Below are 20,337 nucleotides of genomic sequence, written 5' to 3'. Positions count from 1 at the left end.
ATAAGGTCATTATAACTAATATAGTCTGTGAGTTGATCTGAGCTATAGAGAACACTGTGGCCTGGAATGTAACAGCTGGAGTCCCCAGGGGCTTTGTTGGCACCTTGATAGGCACAGAATGGATCAGCATAGTGTCTTAGGCTTCATTAATGGCTTGTACAGTTGAGCTGTACAGCAAATTCCATGAAGAATTCAGGTCAAGTGTGGACAGCATGATGAATTAGAGGCAGGATCTCAGGGTGTTAGTAGCGGAGGTTGAATTGCAGTGTTTGGGGGCATGGTGTTAATTACCTATTATCCAGAAGCCAAAGGTTTATATTTCTTACTTGATCTGATTCCTATTTAGAAGTCTGAAATTAGCTTTGTTATAGGTTTGCACCCCTTTCTTATCTCAGCCAGTAGCATACCTTACTTAATGGCAAAGATATTATTGTTAACCTGAAGTAACAGCTTCAATTTAGGAGATTTCATGGGAACTGGGTTTCCCATCAGAATCCTGGGAAGTACATCATCCTAGATGAACAGCTCTTAATGGTTCTTTTATTTATTTTTCTGATTTATTTCTCTCTATATATCTATCATTTATTTTTTCATATATTTTTATTGTAATTAATAGAAGGGTTACATGATATTTGCCAGATAGATGGTGCATTAATTCCCATACATTGATACCCTTTCACATGTCTTGGTCCTCATTTCCCTCCCCCCCATCCCCACCCCTCATCTTGTTTTCCCCTCTTCCCTATGCAATTTCAAATAACCAAATACAAATATATCCGATATATCAGGTAACAAAGTGAGATACTGTAACAATATGAGATAACCAAGGAACAGCAAAAGAGATGAGAGATAACATAGCACCTTAAGAACAACAGTCATTCATTATATGGCTTATGTTTCTATATCCTAGAGATCCTTTCATTTAGCATCCTACTATATGGCCTTTTGTATCAAGGTTTTGCTCTATTACAAATCTCTGCTAGGAGAGCCCAAGGTTTCTACTGATTATGACAAATGAGGGAAACCATTGAGCCTAAGTTCCTTTGAGTCTGGCTTACATCACTTAATATGATCTTTTCTAAGTCTTTCCATTTCCTAACAAATGGGGCAATGTCATTCTTTCTGACAGCAGCATAGAATTCCATTGTGTACAAATACCACATCTTGTTGATCCACTCATCTACTGAGGGACATCTAGGTTGGTTCCATATCTTTGCTATGGTAAATAGTGCTGCAATGAACATTGTTGTGATGGTGGATTTAGTATGTCTTTGTTTCTGGATGATTGGGTAAATGCCAAGTAGTGGAATTGCTGGGTCATAGGGGAGCTCTATGTTTAGTCTTGTGAGGAACTGCCATACTGCTTTCCATAGTGGTTGAACGAGTTTGCACTCCCACCAACAGTGTAGTAGTGATCCCTCCTAGCCACATCCCCTCTAGCATCTGTTGTTATCAGTTTTCTTGATCCTGGCCATTCTGACTGGAGTGAGGTGGAATCTTAAGAGTTGTTTTGATTTGCATTTCTTTTATGACCAGAGATGTTGAGCATTTCTTCATGTGTCTATAGGCCATTTTTGTTTCTTCTTCAGAGAATTCTCTAAGTCTTTGGCCCATCTTTTAATGGGATGGTTGTTACTTTGGAGATCAGTTTTAGATTGATTCAATTTTTTGAGCTGTTGATATATTGTAGATATGAGGCCTTTGTCTGTTGTATGGTTGGTGAAGATCTTCTCCCAATCTGTAGGCTTCCTGCTTAGTTTACTAGCTATGTCCTTTGCCATACAAAAGCTCTGCAGTTTAATGAAGTCCCATTTATCCAGCCTTTGTCTGATTTGTTGTGAATCTTGGTCCTTATTAAGAAAGTTTCCACCTGTGCCAATGAGGTCTAGTGTATCTCCTATTCCTTCCTGTAACGTTTTCAGAGTGTCAGCTTTTACCTCCAGGTCTTTGATCCATTTGGAGTTAATTCTAGTACAGGGTGACAAAGAAGGATCCAACTTTAGCTTTCTGCATATTTTAACTAGTTCTGCCAGCACCACTTGTTGAAGAGGCTATCTTTCTTCCATTCTATTTTTTTGGCTCCCTTGTCAAAGATTAGGTGGCCATAGGTCTATGGTTTAATATCTGGGTCTTCAGTTCTATTCCATTGGTCTTCAGGCCTGTTCTTGTGACAGTACCAAGCTGTTTTGATAATTATAGCTCTGTAATAAAGTTTAAAGTTTGGAATTGAAATTCCTCCTGCGCTGTTCTTTCTGCTAAGAAGTGTTTTTGCTATACGAGGTCTTTTATTATTCCATATGAAATTTTGGATTGCCTCTACTGTTTCTTTAAAGAATGACATTGGGATATTGATTGGTATTGCGTTGAATTTATAGATTGCCCTTGGCAAGATTGTCATTTTCACGATATTGATTCTTCCAATCCAGGAGGAAGGGAGTTTTGTCCATTTTCTCAGTTCTGCTTAAATTTCCTTTTTCAGGGTTTTAAAGTTTTCATCAAAAAGGTCCTTTACATTCTTAGTTAAAGTAATTCCTAGGTACTTTATTTTCTTTGAGGCTATTGCGAAAGGAGTTGCTTTACTGATTGTTGCCTCATTCCTCTCACTGTTGGCATAGAGGAAGGCAGTTGATTGTTGAGGGTTAATTTTATACCGTGCTACTCTTTGAAAGTTTTGAATCAGCTTAAGGAGCTTGGAATAGACTCTATAGGATTCTTTAAATACAGGATCATGTCATCTGCAAAGAGGGAAAGTTTTACTTCCTCTTTCCCTATTTGGATCTCCTTTATGCTTGCTTCTTGCCTTATTGCACTGGCTAGGAATTCTAGTACTATGTTAAAGAGGAGTGGAAAGAATAGGCATCCTTGTCTTGTTCCTGATTTTAGAGGGAATGGCTTTAGCTTTTCGCCGTTAAGTATAATACTAGCTGTGGGTTTGTCATACACAGCCTTTATTATATTGAGGAATGCTCCATGGATTTCTAGTTTCTCCAGAGCTTTTAACATAGAGGGGTGTTGGATCTTGTCAAATGCCTTTTCTGCATCTATTGAGGCAATCATGTGATTTTTGTCCCTGCTCCTGTTGATGTGTTGAATTATATTAATTGATTTGCGTATGTTGAACCAGCTTTGCCTCCCTGTGATGAAACCTATTTGATCATAGTGTATAATTTTTTGATGAGTTGTTGTAGACAGTTGGCCAGTATTTTGTTGAGAAGTTTTGCATCGATGTTCATCAAAGAAATAGGTCTGTAGTTCTATTTCTTTGATGAAGAAATGCTCAACATCTCTGGTCATAAAAGAAATGCAAATCAAAACAACTCTAAGATTCCACCTCACTCCAGTCAGAATGGCCAGGATCAAGAAAACTAATAACAACAGATGCTGGAGTGGATATGGCCAGGAGGGATCACTGCTACACTGTTGATGGGAGTTCAAACTCGTTCAACCACTATGGAAAGCAGTATGGCAGTTCCTCACAAGACTAAACATAGAGCTCCCCTATGACCCAGCAATTCCACTACTTGGCATTTACCCAATCATCCAGAAACAAAGACATACTAAATCCACCATCACAACAATGTTCATTGCAGCACTATTTACCATAGCAAAGATATGGAACCAGCCTAGATGTCCCTCAGTTGATGAGTGGATCAACAAGATGTGGTATTTGTACACAATGGAATTCTATGCTGCTGTCAGAAAGAATGACATTGCCCCATTTGTTAGGAAATGGAAAGACTTAGAAAAGATCATATTAAGTGATGTAAGCCAGACTCAAAGGAACTTAGGCTCAATGGTTTCCCTCATTTGTCATAATCAGTAGAAACCTTGGGCTCTCCTAGCAGAGATTTGTAATAGAGCAAAACCTTGATACAAAAGGCCATATAGTAGGATGCTAAATGAAAGGATCTCTAGGATATAGAAACAGAAACCACATAATGAATGATTGTTGTTCTTAAGGTGCTATGTTATCTCTCATCTCTTTTGCTGTTCCTTGGTTATCTCATATTGTTACAGTATCTCACTTTGTTACCTGATATATTGGATATATTTGTATTTGGTTATTTGAAATTGGATAGGGAAGGGGGGAAAACCAAGATTCGGGTGGGGGGTAGGTGGGGGGGAGGGTAATGGGGAACAAGACATGTGAAAGGATATCAATGTATGTGAATTAATGCACCCTCTATCTTTCAAATATCATGGAACCCTTTTATTAATTACAATAAAAAATTATTAAAAAATATGTGTAAAAAAAAAGGACTTGCAGAGCTCTGTTAAAGCTAGACCATCATTTCTAGCAGAGAAAGCTGCCTTCGTTAAGGCTGAACAATCACTTCCTATGGAAGAGGAAAGAATAGTAAATTTGTTTTTTGCATAAAAGTCGTTCTTATTGCTGATGGGTCATATGAAAGAGTTACGCTTCATTGTCAACAGATTACATTTTCCGTTTATTCTGCATATATGTGAAGCTATCCATGTGCATTCTAAATATGCTTATGGTGAAGAAAACTCTCATGGCCACACCTGTAATCCTAGCCACTCAAGAGGTAGAAAGTTGGAAGATCTAAGTTTGAGACTAGCGAAGGCAGAAAAGTTTGCTATGCCCCATTTCCAAAATAACCAGCAAAGAGCAAGGGTGGAGGCTTGGGTCAAATGATAGAGCACCAGCCTAGCAAGTATGAGGCCCGGAGTTCAAAACTTAATACTGCCAAAAGAAAAAAAGTGTTTAAAGTTATTAGAAAGCAATAGGCTCGGGCCATGAGTTTGGTGAGGTTCAATTCCTCAGTACCACATACATAGAAAAAAAAAGCCATAAATGGTGCTGAGGCTCAACTGGTAGAGCTCTAGCCCTGAGAAAGTCCAAGGACAGTGCCCAGGCCCTGAGCTCAAGCCCAGGACTGGCAAAAAAAAGCAATAGGCTATTAACAGGCATGGCCAGAGGAGGACTTAGTGATATTTAGTATCTTTATTTTTTTCTTTCAGGAATTGTAGGATTTAGAAATCATCTGGGCATGGGTGACTCATGCCTGTAATCAATTTTTCAATTTTAAGAATATTTCCTTATACATAATGAGCTATTTTTTGGATAGACTTAACATGAAAAAAATTATTTATGATCCAGATTCACATAGCCTGGAGTCATTTACATGGTATTTTTAAATTATATTTGTATTATCATTAATAGTTATGGAATTACCATTCCATGGATCAGTTTATGAATACAATACATCTTGATTGATGATATTTGTTAAACAATTCTCTATATGAAGCCAACCTTCAGGATTTGGAAATTTCCTCTCCTGTCGTCATCTTGATTATTGATAAGCTATCAATGTTCCCAGATTTGAGATTTTCAGACACAAGGTATTCACCCTGCCTTTGCATCCATCTACTAAGGTGAGTTCTAAGTGACACTCTTTATTCTGAGAGGTTCAGAAGAATTTTTTTTATGGATTGTATGGAAGGCCCTGTTAGAGAGACAAATAACTGTGAATATTGCACCTCTCCTGGCCACAGTATGTGGTACCAGACCAAACTCCATCAGTGGACAGAGCCAAGTGGTGACCCAGGCCAGATCTACCCACCTCAGTTTGCTTGGCCTTGTAACTGTGAGCAATAAATAGTCTGAGAGGATGTCATTCCAAGAGCAAATGGAAAACCCTGATCAATGGCCAAGGTAATAGCACAGGAAAGAATAAATATCAGATTAGAGACCAGAAAGGCTCAGACAGAGCTTCAAATGGCTTGCACCAGAAGCCATGTATTGACTTGCTTGCTGTAAACAGAAAGAACACTGTTTTCACTCGGCCATCATGAGAAATGTTTGGGTTTGAAAACTTCTCTGCACTCTCCTCTGACCAGCTAACCATATTTATTTAGTCATCCCCATAGATAATCAAATTTCTTATAGGACTGGATGTCATTTTAGTGAATTTGCCAGTGATTTTCATCTTCTTCCTCTTCTTTTTGCATTAGAACACTAATGGATATAGATCACAGGGCAGGAGTAGGGAGGACAAGGAAATCTTTCTCCTGAGAAATCTGAAACCAAAAGATCAGCTTGGCCCTGGAGTTACTGAGTGGTCATCAGATGTATGCAAAAAACAGGTGCTTGACTTGTTCAAGAAAAAAAAATCATAGTGAATAATATTAGCTCTGTTGGAATCTTTCTTTGTCACTAGGACACATTTTCCTGGGTGGCTTTGGTTTAGTTCCCATACCCTAGGAGAGTTACTGTGTTTTCACGGTCATGGATTCCTTAGTTTAGGGAAAAGAAAGAAGAAAGTTATGATCAAGGAAAACAACAAGCCCAGTGCCACTTTCTACTAAGAGAAATGAGAGGAATAGATAAGTGCTTCAGCCTAAGGTGGAAATGACAGGCACTGAGGTCTGCTGCTGTGCTCAGTAAAGGGTGCAAACAAGCAGCCACAGTCCCCACCCAGCACTGTGTTCAGCCTCACAAGTCACTGACTCTCTGTCCTCCAAGTCAGGGATTGCCCAACGCCCTCAGCCCACAAGCACTGCAGTGACCTATGAGCTCTCTAGGCTGATGACAGCTGGTTGAACCATCCAGGGGGCTTTCAGTACCCAGAAACATGGCCCAAATCTTGGCTTTAAGTGTTAGTGGCTTCCCAATAAGAAGAGAGATGTCAGGGGCTGGGAGTTTGGCCTAGTGGTAGAGTGCTTGCCTAGTATGCACGAAGACCCGGGTTCAATTCCACGGTACCACATACATAGAAAAAAGCCAGAAATGGTGCTGAGGCTCAAGTGTAGAGCTCTAACTTTGAGAAAGTCCAAGGACAGTGCTCAGGCCCTGAGCTCAAGCCCACGACTGGCAAAAAAAAAGAGAGATGTCATAATCTGAAGACATCTAGTCTGAGAACCTTAGGAGGAGAAAGCTGATAGGGAGCCCCACCAGGGGTTCTCGGCCTTTGTAGGCACCCAGAGGACATTGAGTGGAAGTGCTTGTTAAATGGCATGCTAAAAGGAAAAATTCATTACAGCACCAACAGGCCATTATGGAACTTTTAGCCTTGCCAAATTGATGGGCCATAATAAATGATGATTTCTTGTTCAATTCAATTAAGAGATATTTAGTAAATAAGGACCACATGCCAGCCTTAAGCTCAATGTGGAGACAGAAGAGAAGCAGCAGAAGCCCCCCTCTGTGTTGTTCACTGTTCTCATAATGGACACAGGACACTGTGATGTCCACGTCCAGACAAAGCTTGTATGAAGGATCAGGAATCCCCAAGGAGGGAATCATGGTGGAACAGGAGAGGAAATGCATCTGACTTGGGAAGCTGGATGTATGGAGGTGAGTCAGAGGTTTAGTATTTGCCCTAGGAAAGAAAAGGGCAATGACAGCATTCAAGACAGGCTCAGTAGTATGTGACCTGGGTGAAGGCCAGTGTGATATGGTTCCCATTAGACTAGAAAGCTTGGATCTGGCCAGTAGGATCAATGGATAGATAGATAGATAGATTCTGTACAGATGTGAAAGTATACATGTATATATACATATACATATATATATAGTACCAGTAGAGATAGATAGAGATAAATAGGTAGATAGATAGAACGATAGATAGATCCATGATGTTCTTATTTATGAAAATAACAAATCTTTCTGCAGGAGAAAAATCTCTCAATAACCTAATCACATAAATCAGTGATTTTTAATAGGTCTTGAACTTATTAAGACATCATTTCCCAACATTTCAAGCGAAATGATTCACCAAAGAAACAATTTCCAGAATTGTTCATCTTACCCTTGCCATAAATTATTGTAGCAGGGAACTCCCTGGGGAGAAGAGCCAGGAGTAGCTTCTGTTAAAATAATACCACGCTTTAGGCTCATGGACCTCTGGACTGTATTGCTTTTTCATGCTGAGATGTCATAAAGAATTCTCACTAGAAATTAGTACAATTTTTGTTACTTTCAACACTTACACACTACCAGATATGGCTTATATAGAATGCTCCTTTATATCAAGTGTCTGTTTTGGATTTTGGTTGCCATTGCTTCTTCACTTATTCATTTAAATTTTTACATTGTCTTTTTTCTATGTTTCTGTATTACACGTGCCTTTCCTCTCTTCTGTTCCTCCTTAGCGTTATTTTATTTTGTGTCAATACTAGTGCTTAGACTCCAGGGCTGGATGTTGCCCCTTAGCTTTTCCATTTAAGGTTATCAGTCTACCACTTATGTTACAGCTCCACTTCCAGTTTTTTTTTTTGCTGGTTAATTGGAAATAAGAGTCTTAAGAACTTTTCTACTTGGTTTGCCTTCAAACCAAGGTCCTCAGATCTCCTCCTGCATAGCGAGGATTACAGGCATGAGCTACTGGCTCATGAGCGCTCATAGTAAGGAAAACAAGCTTCAACCTCTACTCTTTTCTTATTTCTGGATCCTTTTCTCTCCTGTCTCTCTCTTCCTCTCAACATTTCTACCTACCTTGATTTCTCGTTCTCCCTCTTCTTTCTCTCATACCTTTTCTTTTCCCTCTTGTAGCTTGTTATTTTCCCATCCCCCCTCCCTCTCTCTCTCCCTCTCTCCCTCCCACCTTCCCTCCCTCTCTGCCAGTGAGGTGTTATCTACATTCACTATGCCAACTACCTACTTCCAGTCATGGGACCCCACCACAATAAAAATGCATAGTATTTTCACCCCCAAAGTCTTCCCTCAGCAATGACTAAGCAGATGTGTTACAATGACTCATAGCTTTGGCTAGTCGTGTGCTAGAATCCTGCAGTCTATGCCTTTGTCTTCCTCCTTCCGCACAGCAACAACTTTAGATTTCTCTATCTGTGGATTCTCAACAATCCATCAGCCTCCACTTCTACTGGGTGGGTTGTTAGCATAGACTGGGTCACTGGGTGGAGTAATGATACTCAATTTACATGACTATGAATACAGCTACTAGTAACATTACGTGCAGGCCTTTGTGTGGCTGAGCACCTTGGTTCCCCTTCCTTCAGGGGATCCCCACTTTCCACTTTTAGTCTATCTGCCTCAACTCTGTGTCCCCCATAAATGTTTGTTGAATAGCCCCTGGTACTGGGACTTGACCTCAGAACCTTGCCCCTGCTTAGCCTGTTTATTTAAATGGTCTCTCTTGCTAGAGTCACTCCTTTGAGTGACAGCTTTGTGCTGTTTTGGGGACTGATCTCCTGAACTTTTTTTTTTCTATGAAAATTTCTTTAATTTGATCCTTTTGGAAATACACTTTCTCATTTTTATTTTCACAATACAAAAATGTTCAATGTCTACTAATGATCTATTGGAAGCAGACGATAGGGAGGAGGTTCTGAGCATGCAGTTGTCACTGGTGCTCACATCCAAGTCAGGGTTCACCATGATCTGCCTCTCCCCACCCCCTCCTCTCTCTCTCTCTCTCTCTCTCTCTCTCTCTCTCTCTCTCTCTCTCTCTCTCTCTCTCTCTCTCTCACACACACACACACACACACACACACACACACATTGCGTACACACATGCACACAGAAACATCAAGCAAGGATGAGCAATGAAGAAACTCTGCAGAGCGAGCCAAGCACCCACTTATAACAGCATTAGATTTTTCTCTGGGCCACTTCACAAAAGCTGGCATGGCAGGAGAGTGTAATGGCCCACGCCGGCTCCCCCAGGGATCCACCCTGCATCATTCCCACAGGAAACAAGCCTGACTGATGTTTTCAAGCAGCTGTGGTGGGAAGCTGTGGCCTCCAGGAGCCATGCCCTTGACCTCTGACTGCCCCACAGACTGGGACAGGCAGTAGAGAGCTCAAGCCTGAACCTGAGGCCAAGACACCAGATGTGGGCTCTGTTTTCATACAGACCAGCAGGAAAGCTTTCCAGGTGCAGAAAATAATTAACAGGTTAGTATAGTAACTCCGATGCTCAAAACAGCCCACAGCTGTGATGTGTGTCCATAGTTAGTTTAGATTAAAAAGGAGAAAGAAAGAAAGGGAAAAAAAAAGCAGCAGCCACCAAAGTAAAAACTGGAAACCCTCATGGTTTTGCCCCTCCCACACCATGCTTTTGTAACGCAATGCAGTGTGGTTTCCCAGCATGCTCCTCAGGTCTTGGTTACCTGGTGTCAGGAACTTCGAAGAGCTTGGCCAGGCTGACCATACGGCTCCCTAACAAAAGAAGCTCTTCCTTCATCCTTTTCAATTTCTTGGCCTTCTTGCATCCCTCCTTCTTGCTCCATCTCCCAAGCTGGCTTCTCCTGCATTGTAATCCTCTCTCCCACTGTGCTGGTAGCCGAGAAGCTGTTGGTGCAGAAGTCATGGTTCTGTCACTTATGAGACGAGGTTTTCGTGTCCAGCTTCTTCTGCTCCACTTCTTGCCAACTGTCTTCTTTCCGTTTTCTCTTGGTCTACTTGTCTTCCCATTTCTTCCCAACATTCTCAGCATAGTTTTGGATCCATAGCTTTCTGCATATTTGCTAGTATTCATATCAATCTTAACTAAGTCAGGCTGGCTGAGAGATGCGAAGGCCAATGTGCCATCAATCCAGGATTTGTGAATGTTACCAAAGGCACTGAAAAGCTGGTAAAGGTCACTGGTTTTCCACACCTTAGGAAATGTCACATAGAGTCATGGTCACATTTAGACTGCAAGTCTGGCCCTTCCAGGTTTAGATCAGGGGGTCTAGGATCCCCATGAGAGATAGCTTGTTTAAAAAAAGCTCGGTGAGTTTTGATTTGGCAGACACATGAATTTTTGGTGGACCAAGAAAAGAACCCGGATGTTCATGTGGGGCTGAAGCGCAGTCAGGTGATAGAAACATCACAGAGCTGCTCGCAAGCTTGGAAAACCTTCCGCACTTTCAACTTTAGGAAGGTTGAAAAGTGTCTCTTTTAACCACTTTTCCAATTCTGCAAGGGATGTGTTGTTAATGATTTCCTTAAAAGGCTGTGTGCTGGCCATCAATTTAGTATCCCAGAGCCTGGGAAAGACACACATCATCATCTCCTTAAAGCCATTCAAATGCGGAGGCAGAGGGCAGTAGAACTGGTGGACTGAGTGCATGATGTTCAGGAGCATATTGTGTCCCAGAATGAGTGATGGCATGAATGACTCTTGAGAATCCCACAGCGTCATTAAGTTCCTCCTGTTCTTTAGCATGTTTCTGCTGCTCCCTTCTCTTGCGTTCTTCCTCATTACTTTGCAGACAACTATGTATCGCTCCTTCTTTTCTGTTTCTCAAGTCTCAACATGAATGCTTTGGGGATACTTCCAGCTCAAAGTTTGATTAATTAGCTTTCTTTGGAACCCACTCCATGGCTCTAAATCCAAATTCTTGTTCTCTTCGCTTTGTAGTAAGTCTTCTATTTTCATTACAACTTGCTCAATAAGCTTCTTCTGATCTTCAGGAATCATCACAGGACACTGTGAAGTGTCGGGAGACATGTAGGCCAGTGCCCCCTCGCCATTAGCCTGAGAACGTTTTTCATCATATTGCTCTCTCAGCTATCATTCTTCTTCCTGATTTAAATATGGAATTCCATTGAGAAAAACTTTATTAAAATCAAATCCTTGGCTTGCTAGGAAATCAGTGCTGGAGCTCTGACAAACGAATTTGACATCTGGTGAGGATCTACTGAAGGGCTTGGGAAAAACATAGAAGTTCAATGACTTTGTTATATGTTTTGAATCTGTGTGGTCTGTGTACTTAAAAGTGCAAAGGCCAAACTGAAACGGCAAAAAGTCCATGGAATGCCTTTTAAACTTCTGATATCTCTCTTTTGGAGTGTCAAAACCATAAGTTAATGTGGTCACGGGGATCCATCACTGATTCCCCATCGATAGCAGAGGAATCTGCCTCCTCTATGGCCTGGTACACTTTATGAAGATTACTCTTCCTGTGGGGCCAGGTAGCTCATGAACTTTTCTGTCAGGACTGGCTTTGAACTGCAAACCTCTGGCTCTCAACTTCCTGATTACCTAGGATTACAAGTGTAAACACTAGCACCTGACTTGAATGTGCCTTTGAATACCATCACAATTGAATTGCCCAAGGAAGAATAATCTAAGGTAATTTTAGCAACTATATCCTGTAATATATCCCTGTTATAATATATAACTATATCCAGGTTAGAATTTATTTTATAAACATATACATTCACTATTTGGGTTTATTTAATTTCCTTCTTATTTTTAATTGATACATAATAACTTCACGGATTTGAGTCTTGCGATGGGCTGTGATAAACTTTAGATATTATGTAATAATTAAATCAGTTGGTTTCGCTCCTTAAACATTTATCTTTAGGGTGAAATATTAATAATCCTTCTAACAGCTCTAAATGTACATTGCTGTCATCTCTACACCCTCCTGTCAGCAGAACTCCACTACTGTTGCTCCTATCTAATCATGACTTAATAGCCATTCATAAATCCTGTCATAGTAGCTGCCTTTCCACTCTGTGAAATCAACTACTGTGCGTGCGTGCGTGTGTGCTTGTGTGTGTGTGTGTGTGTGTGTGTGTGTGTGTGTGTGTGTGTGTGCGCGCGTGTGTGAGTGTTGTATATGCCAACACTTGGGCTTGGATTCAGAACTTGGGTACTATCTTTTTAGTTCTTTTGCTCAGAGTTGGTACTCTACTACTTGTGCAATGGCTCCATTTTTTGGCTTTTTTGGTCCATAGTGGGAGATAAATCTCATAGACTTTCCTGCCCAGTCTGGCTTTGAACCATCATCCTCAGATCTCAGCCTTCTAAGAGGTCAACTATTTTTATTCCACAAAATAGGAAGATTGTGTGGTATCAGACTTTCTATTCCCGGCTTCCTCATTTAACGTAGTGTCCTATTGGTTCATCTATGTGGTTCCAAGCAACAGCATTTCATTCTCTGGCTATATATCCAGATCACATGGTCATTCCAGTTGTGATTTTTTTTTAAAGTCCATGCTGCTTTCCACAACTTAGTCGTAACTAAACTAATATCTACAGTTTGGTTTGTAAAGGTTCCCTTTTCTTAACCTTCTGACAATTTACAACTCAGTTTCTCTCTCATTGATTGAATATTTTATTTCTGTAACAATTTTGATCTGTTTTTACAGCTTAACCTTTGTTAGAATAGACAATGACAAATTTGAAATACCTTATCTGTAGCATCACAGTTCAAATGCATTGAAAAGTTTTTAATCTTAATGACTAAGCCTGACCTAGCCTGAACTCACCAGGTGGTTGCAGATGGGGGAGGGTTTAATTTCTTGCATTCTATTACATTTCTGAAAACATAAAATATTGGTTGATATGCCCTTACTTTGTATTATTAAAAAAATCCTTAGTTATGGCTATAATGTTTTCCTAACTATTGAAAAGTAATGCCCAGTAAGGGAACTGCAAGCTAGGTAGCACACTATAATGACATACCTGTTAGTTTAGTTGTGGCTGTTTTATGCTGACTCCCTGCAAAGACAGCACAGGCTGATATTTCATGACATTTGCAAACTTCCCCACCTGGAGAAATGAGAGCTGCTCTTTCTCAGCAATGTGCATTCTGTATTCAAATCACAATCCTTACCCTTCCAAGCAACAAATGGAGTCCTCCTTTTTCTTTGGATATGTTCTGGTTTGAGCAGGGGCAGAGGGGGTGGGGAGGCAGGAGGGACTGAATCCCAATCTCTGCAGTGAGGCCTTCGGTTCAAGCAGAGCAGGTTTACACTGGCTTCTCTTTGACAAGGATTCATCAAAGTTTTGCAGGCCAATGAAATATTTATGACAGGAATTGTCTGGAAGCAGTCTGGGTGGGTGGGAGTACGTAGAAGAGTCAGTGCATTGTGGGTAGAAGAATTCATCCTAGGATTCGGCCCCTATAAAGTGTGGCAAGGTTGGGGAAGTGAAGTCTGAAAGGGAAGAAGACCAGTCGATCTGAGAACAGAAGTGTCTAGATGGGTGACATTCTGGAGGATCTCAGGGAACTCGTTCCTGGATATGGCTGCCATATTGAAGAAGTGTCAGTGAAGCGTCCAGAAATGGGCCTGCTGTCACTCTGGGCTGTCTCACCGAGAAGCACTGTATCCCTAGTGGAGGAACATAAGGGAGATGCAACCTGCCTATGCCTCAATGTTAGCTTTTACTGCACAAATACCTTCAGAAGCAGCAATTCAGATTGTGTGTCCATCTGTGTCTAATTCAGAACCATAGAGGGTTAGGAGGAGTCCCAAGCTTGATGGATTTGGGACAGCCACAGCCCAGCACTTAGGATGCGACTCTAAAGTGCAAATTACTGTTTTATACATTCATTCCCTACATCATCTTCTGAAAACATGAAGGATGAATTTCTTGAAGGCTCAAAAGACATAACAGTCATATTATGTAGAATACAGTGGTTGGCATTGTGGTTCAAAGCCTTAGGGCTTCAAAATCAAAAGATTTCTCAGTAAGTATTGTGAGTTCTATTTAATACACATTGGTAAAAACGCTCATGCTGTCTTTTTCCTTCTCTTTAAGCACTTTGGGACTCTTTTTCACTTGGTAACTCAGAGAATGGGGGAAACTCAAAGTCCTGGGAAGGGCTGGAAAGCTGGATTTGGAGTCAACAACATGGTGGATAGCAGATTCTGTGTATTTCAGGGCTGACCTGCATGTGGTTGCATATCTCTCTCCACCTGTGGTTTTTAGCTTTTTCTTTAGCCTTTTAAAAAATCTAATATTTAATTTTTTGTTATCTTCAAGTAGTTCCCAAAAGGATTTCACTTCATCATATCAGTTTATGAGTACAATGAATCTTGATCAGGGTCACCTCACCCATCATTTCCCCTCATCTCACCTAACACCACTCATCTTCTCAAGTCACCTGGCTCCATGTTGGCTAGATCTCATGTGCAGAACCTGTTCGGTTCTGCACACCTTGCCCTGATTTCTTTCCTTTCCCATCAAGCATTTAGGGATTGGTTTCTGCAACATGCACCTAGTAAAGGGATCACATGGCACCTGGAATGGTTACCTGAAGCTCGTTAGTCCTGGCAGAAGCCAGGATTTGGGGGCAGGGATCAAATGGGGGCGTGTTAGAAGTGGACTCCATGTAGAGGTGGTTTGTAGCATGGGTGGCAAAAGTGCAGGAGCTAAAGCAGCTGTGGTGGTTTGCAAATTACTTATATTAAACAACTAAGTGACTTGGTATATAATTAAATATATTAGAAATCAAGGGAACCAGATTTCTCACCACTAAAGTGAAGATTATAAACATAGAAAGAAAAGGCAAGAAGGAAGCCTGAGGTGGTAATTTTAAGTTGAAGTGATCAGAATGAATGCAAAGGTTTAAAAAAACAAACACAGAGAGTCATGGAAATAGTCATAATATGCACATTCGAGTATATGCAAATACATAGAGATATATTTCCTATTGGTCAAGTGAAAGAGCCCAGAACCAGGATCCCAGGAGCACGGCTCACTTAGAAAGCCCGAATATGTAGGCCAGCTCTGAATCTATGTCTGCACACTTCAAGCCCACAAACAAGAAAGGTGGAGAAGTAAAAGATGGGCCTGAAAATCTTGTTGCAATAGAGAACAAGCCAAAACCCCATTAATTGTGGGAAGAAGTCACAGACGCCAGCTTGGAGGGGCTCCCACAAATCAAAAGCAATTTGAGCCTCATATGATTAACAATCATCTCAGGCCATCTAATAAAAAACAATTCAAGGATCAACACTGTGGTTAGGAAAGTAAATGGAGAGAAAAGGAAATGTTCACAGTCAGCAGAAAACTAAGTAATAAAGATAGGCAGAGTTTATTGCTACATGGTTAATATAGAATATATATATGTACATATATATGGTGGTTAATACAGAAAAGAATATTCTTTATCTGTAGGTTCAAATAAGGGATAGAACACTGATATAATTTGGGAGTGTGTCCCTCCAAATTTTAAATCAACTGCAGTCAGAAAAATGGTGATTTTTATTATATGTGTTATATATGTTATGTATATTACCTAAATATTACATTATCTAGTCATTGTTATAAAAGTATAATAACATATTATATATTATGCATTCATATGTATATTAATATTATAAGAATTAATATACTAATATATAACATGTTTATATGTTATATATTATATAATATATGGCATATTATATATTAATATATAAACATATTGTATTAATATATTATATATTATATAGCAATATATACCAATAAATATATATTGTTATATATAATATTAATAATAAATAGATAATGCAATATTTAGGTAATAAGTTAAATAACTTGTTCTATGTTTGACCAACAAGAAAGTAGCTTTGCCAATACCTCTCCAAATGTCAAAGATTCTCACAGACCTGAAACCAAATAATCTTCTAAAGTACTTCTACCATTCATTCTTTCTTTTTTTGCCAGTCCTAGGCTTGAGCTCAGGGCCTGAGCACTGTCCTTGGACTTTCTCAAGGCTAGAGCTCTACCACTTGAGCCTGAGCACAATTTTTGACTTTTTTCTATGTATATGGTACCGAGGAATCGAACCTGGGTCTTCGTGCATAGTAGGCAAGCACTCTACCACTAGGCCAAACTCCCGGCCCCCATTCATTCTTATATTTTATATTACAACATAACCACATGGCTTTTAATTCACTGGATGTATCATATTCTTCCTGATATCCTTCAAAACCCATCTCAGACTTGACCTACTGAAGGAACTGTCCTTTTCTCCTTTGGGGTACTGTAAATGGAAGTTAGTACTTCATACGTGCTGATAATGTGCTAATCACTGAGCTACAACCCCAGTCCCAGTTCTTGTTTTTGGCTGAGCCTCTCATGTGCACACACACACATACACACACACACACACACACACACACACACACACACACACACACACTTCACATGCTCTATTGACCATAGTTCATTGTCATGGTTCATTATACATGAAGACCTTATGAAACCCAATGCACATGAATCATAGTGCCTTACCCACATAGCAAAGTGCCTTACACACATTTTTTTTAAAAAATATGAACATGTTTTATTTATACTTAATAAACATTTATCTTAATTTATTTTTAAAGATTTTTATTAACATTGATTTTTACATCCTAATGCAAATGTCATGTTTAACAAACAAGCATTCAGAAAAGGAATCTCTATATGCAATCACTGGCACATAGATTTTAAAACATAATTAAAATAAAGCTGAGGGTTTGTATGTCATAGATATATATTAATCTATGTAATAAAACATTATGTCTATAGAGTATATAGCCCATCATTATGTCTGTGTAGTTATGTTTGTATCTCCAAGACCATGTCCATAACCTTGGGGACCCAAGTATTGAGTCATTGCTTTTGTACTGTTTGGATCTAATATCCACATATTTAAGAATACCTTGCGCCTTTTGTTTCTTTGGTCATGATTTCTCTCACTCAACATGATTCGCTCTAGTTTCATCCACTTCCATGCAGATGCCATTATTTTATCTTGTTTGTTGGCGTGTGCATGTGTGTGTGTGTGTGTGTGTGTGTGTGTGTGTGTGTGTGTGTGTGTGTATTGTATCCATTCATCTGCAGTAGGGCATCTGGGTTGTTCCCATAGATTGGCTATTGTGAATAGTTGCACAGACATTATTGGCTATTGTGAATAGTTGCACAGATATTATGGTGCTCACACATATGCTGTCATAGTGCCATGCACATATGCAATTTCTTGGTAAACACATTGGGCATGATATCTTGCTAATATATCATGACATCTGGTACACACACGTTATGGTGCTTTCCACACATGGATACTATGGTGCCTTACATACACATACCATAGCTTCTTGCACATGTATTCATGCTCACACACATGACCAGAAGACTTTATATGTCATTTGGAGACTTGTTTGACCTTATATCGATCTCTCCTGTCCTAAAAAAGCTCATTGTTTTCCTCATCCCTTTGGACAATGCCTGTTAAATGTATATGTTACAGTAGACACACATGTATTTCTTGACATACAAATATTCCTACTCTTTCCTGAGGAGAATTTTTAGAATGTTTATCAGGAGGATATATGTGCCACTCTCATCCCATTTTCCTTCTAGCAGAATAAATTTGGCTCATTTTCTCAAGCTATTCCAGGAACCAATTTAAGCAGGTGAGAAGGCCTGAGCTAGCATTGCATTTGTGTCAGTGTGGTGGAATGATGGAGATGTGTTGTAAATTTCCCAGGAAGTGCACTCTAAGGAGCCTCAGTTGGTCTGTGTGACTGAGGTTGTCTTTCATCTGGAGGGCCAGCCCCCGAGGATGCATCCCTGTGCTTGAGAATGTTATGGTGCCGTTTTCTCTTCTGTTAAGAGTAGTTCAAGGCACGGTCCATCTCCCAGGGCTGGAGGAGATCTACAAATTATCTTTGATCTTTGGGCCATGGTTTCCTGGCCTGGGTGGATTAAAGAATTAAAGTTAGACACTGGTGGCCCACCATTGCAATCCCAGCTACTCGGGAGGCTGAGCTCTGAGGATCATGGTTTGAAGCCAGCCCAGGCTTCAATTCCCTGAAGTTTTTATAGCCAACTAACCAGCAAGGAACTGGAAATGGAGGAATTAAAGACTCAAAATGGAAGCTTCTGTTATTAGTTTTTATTTACTCTGAGTTGACTACATGTACACACAGTCATGTCCTCCGGTAACTCCTAGTCAAAATAGTGGTTTGGAGTGTGTAAGTTAAATGAGGTCCAGCCACAACCCAGGTAACCTTTAGAATTTTTGGTGAGTGAAGCAGTTGGATTCTGGGGTCTTCTCTCTTTTAGCATGTTATTATTAAATACACAGTCCCTGCCTATAAATGTTCATGCTATTACAGCTCAACCCAGTGAAGATGCCTGAACTAAACAGAACTGTAGTTAAGATAAAGGAAAAAAACAATGGATGCATGTCTTGGTGTGTGAACTTCAGAAGCCATCAGAAAATCATGCACAAGCATTTTAATAGCTGTTATTTGCTTAAACTGTGCTCATTTGATATTTTAATCATGTTATTGCCATTTATTTGAAGTTGACCTTTCTACCAACTCCTCTGTACCAAAGGATTCACTCTTCTAAAGAGCTGCCTAAGTGTAATTATTCTTTGTGAAATTTTTATGTTTGTTTTTGGGTTTTTGTAGGGCTGGGTGTAGAAGCCAGACCCTTGCACATACTCTGCAAATGCTCTGTCTGAGCCTTACCCCAGTCCTGTCCTACTGTAACTGGAGGATTTTATTTCTATCAATACATTGACACACTCCTTCATTATTAGGACATGGCACTAGTCAGTCAAACTTAAGGAAAATTTTCAGAATCTTAGCATATGGAGAAATGTAACAGGTGCTAGGTCTTGTGACTGTTCATTGGGTTGGCCAATGCCCTGGTTTTGTTATTCTGGCAATCAGGGAACCTGCCTCTGTCTGGCAAACTGTTGTTTTAGGATTACTTGAAAGGAAATGTAGTATGTTGTTAAATGTCCTACAATACATAGACTAGTTAAGAGAGCCTTGAACGTATATTTTCTTTATACTATTCATTGCCTAGGATGCAGTTACCCTAATGACTTTGGTGAACACATATGAAAGGATAATTCTTGACTCTTCCCCTGTAACCAGGACTTCCTTTCTTGCATGTACAAAGCCCATATGACTTTCATTTCGAACTGCAGCTTTGCACTCCAGACTCTTGGCATCCCTCATGCACATCTTTAGTTTCAGAACCCATGACTATCTCTCCTGTGGCTCAGTGGCCTTCATAATCAGGGTCTTTCTTCCTTTGCTCCATATCTTTAAAGTCTGGTTATGTGAACTCTTTCAAAAAAAATCTCTAAGCTTAGTGCAATCTGACCTTGCCTTATCTTTCCATTTCTTTGATAAACCATTATGGCCCATACTCAATACTTTAGTATATGGTGATGAGTAAAAACTTAATATTTTTAAAGTAATGATGAAGATTTCTACCAGATTGATCCATTTAATATTCATAGATAACACAACAGCAATTATTTTTAAATGTTTCTCTTACATATATACTAAAATAAAGTATATATATATATAAGTATGTGTGTATGAGTATGTGTGTATGTGTGTGTGTGTGTGTGTGTGTGTAGGTAAGGGTGGGAGGGGGGATCTGTCACTGGATTGTTACCCAGCCTTTTTATGCTTTAGTTACTTTTTTTAGATAGCATCTCACATGTTTTTTTTTTTGCCTGGACTGTGAGTCTTACCCATGCTTTCTGTGTGGCTAGGATCTCAGGCAAACGTGCATCTAGATGCATAAAATATTTTCATTAATACTTTAAAATGTCCAATTTTGACAATTAAATCTTTCTGTAAATACAACTGGGGTTTTATTCATGGATCCTGTGATCTTCATG

At 39.8% G+C, this 20,337-nt stretch overlaps 1 protein-coding gene and 1 pseudogene across 1 annotated transcript in view; one reads left to right on the top strand and one right to left on the bottom strand.

The window, feature by feature from the left end:
• Positions 1-20,337, top strand: part of LOC150040028 (piezo-type mechanosensitive ion channel component 2-like) — a 47,731-nt gene that overhangs the window by 7,316 nt on the left and 20,078 nt on the right. The window lies entirely within an intron of this gene.
• Positions 10,092-17,369, bottom strand: LOC150040029 (poly(A)-specific ribonuclease PARN-like; annotated as a pseudogene).

The sequence above is a fragment of the Megascapheus bottae genome, unplaced genomic scaffold, assembly GCF_031878675.1.
Source record: "Megascapheus bottae isolate mThoBot1 unplaced genomic scaffold, mThoBot2.hap1 HAP1_SCAFFOLD_87, whole genome shotgun sequence".
Taxonomy (NCBI): domain Eukaryota; kingdom Metazoa; phylum Chordata; class Mammalia; order Rodentia; family Geomyidae; genus Megascapheus; species Megascapheus bottae.
Note: the sequence above shows the minus strand (reverse complement) of the source record. Positions and strands in the feature narration are given on the sequence as shown.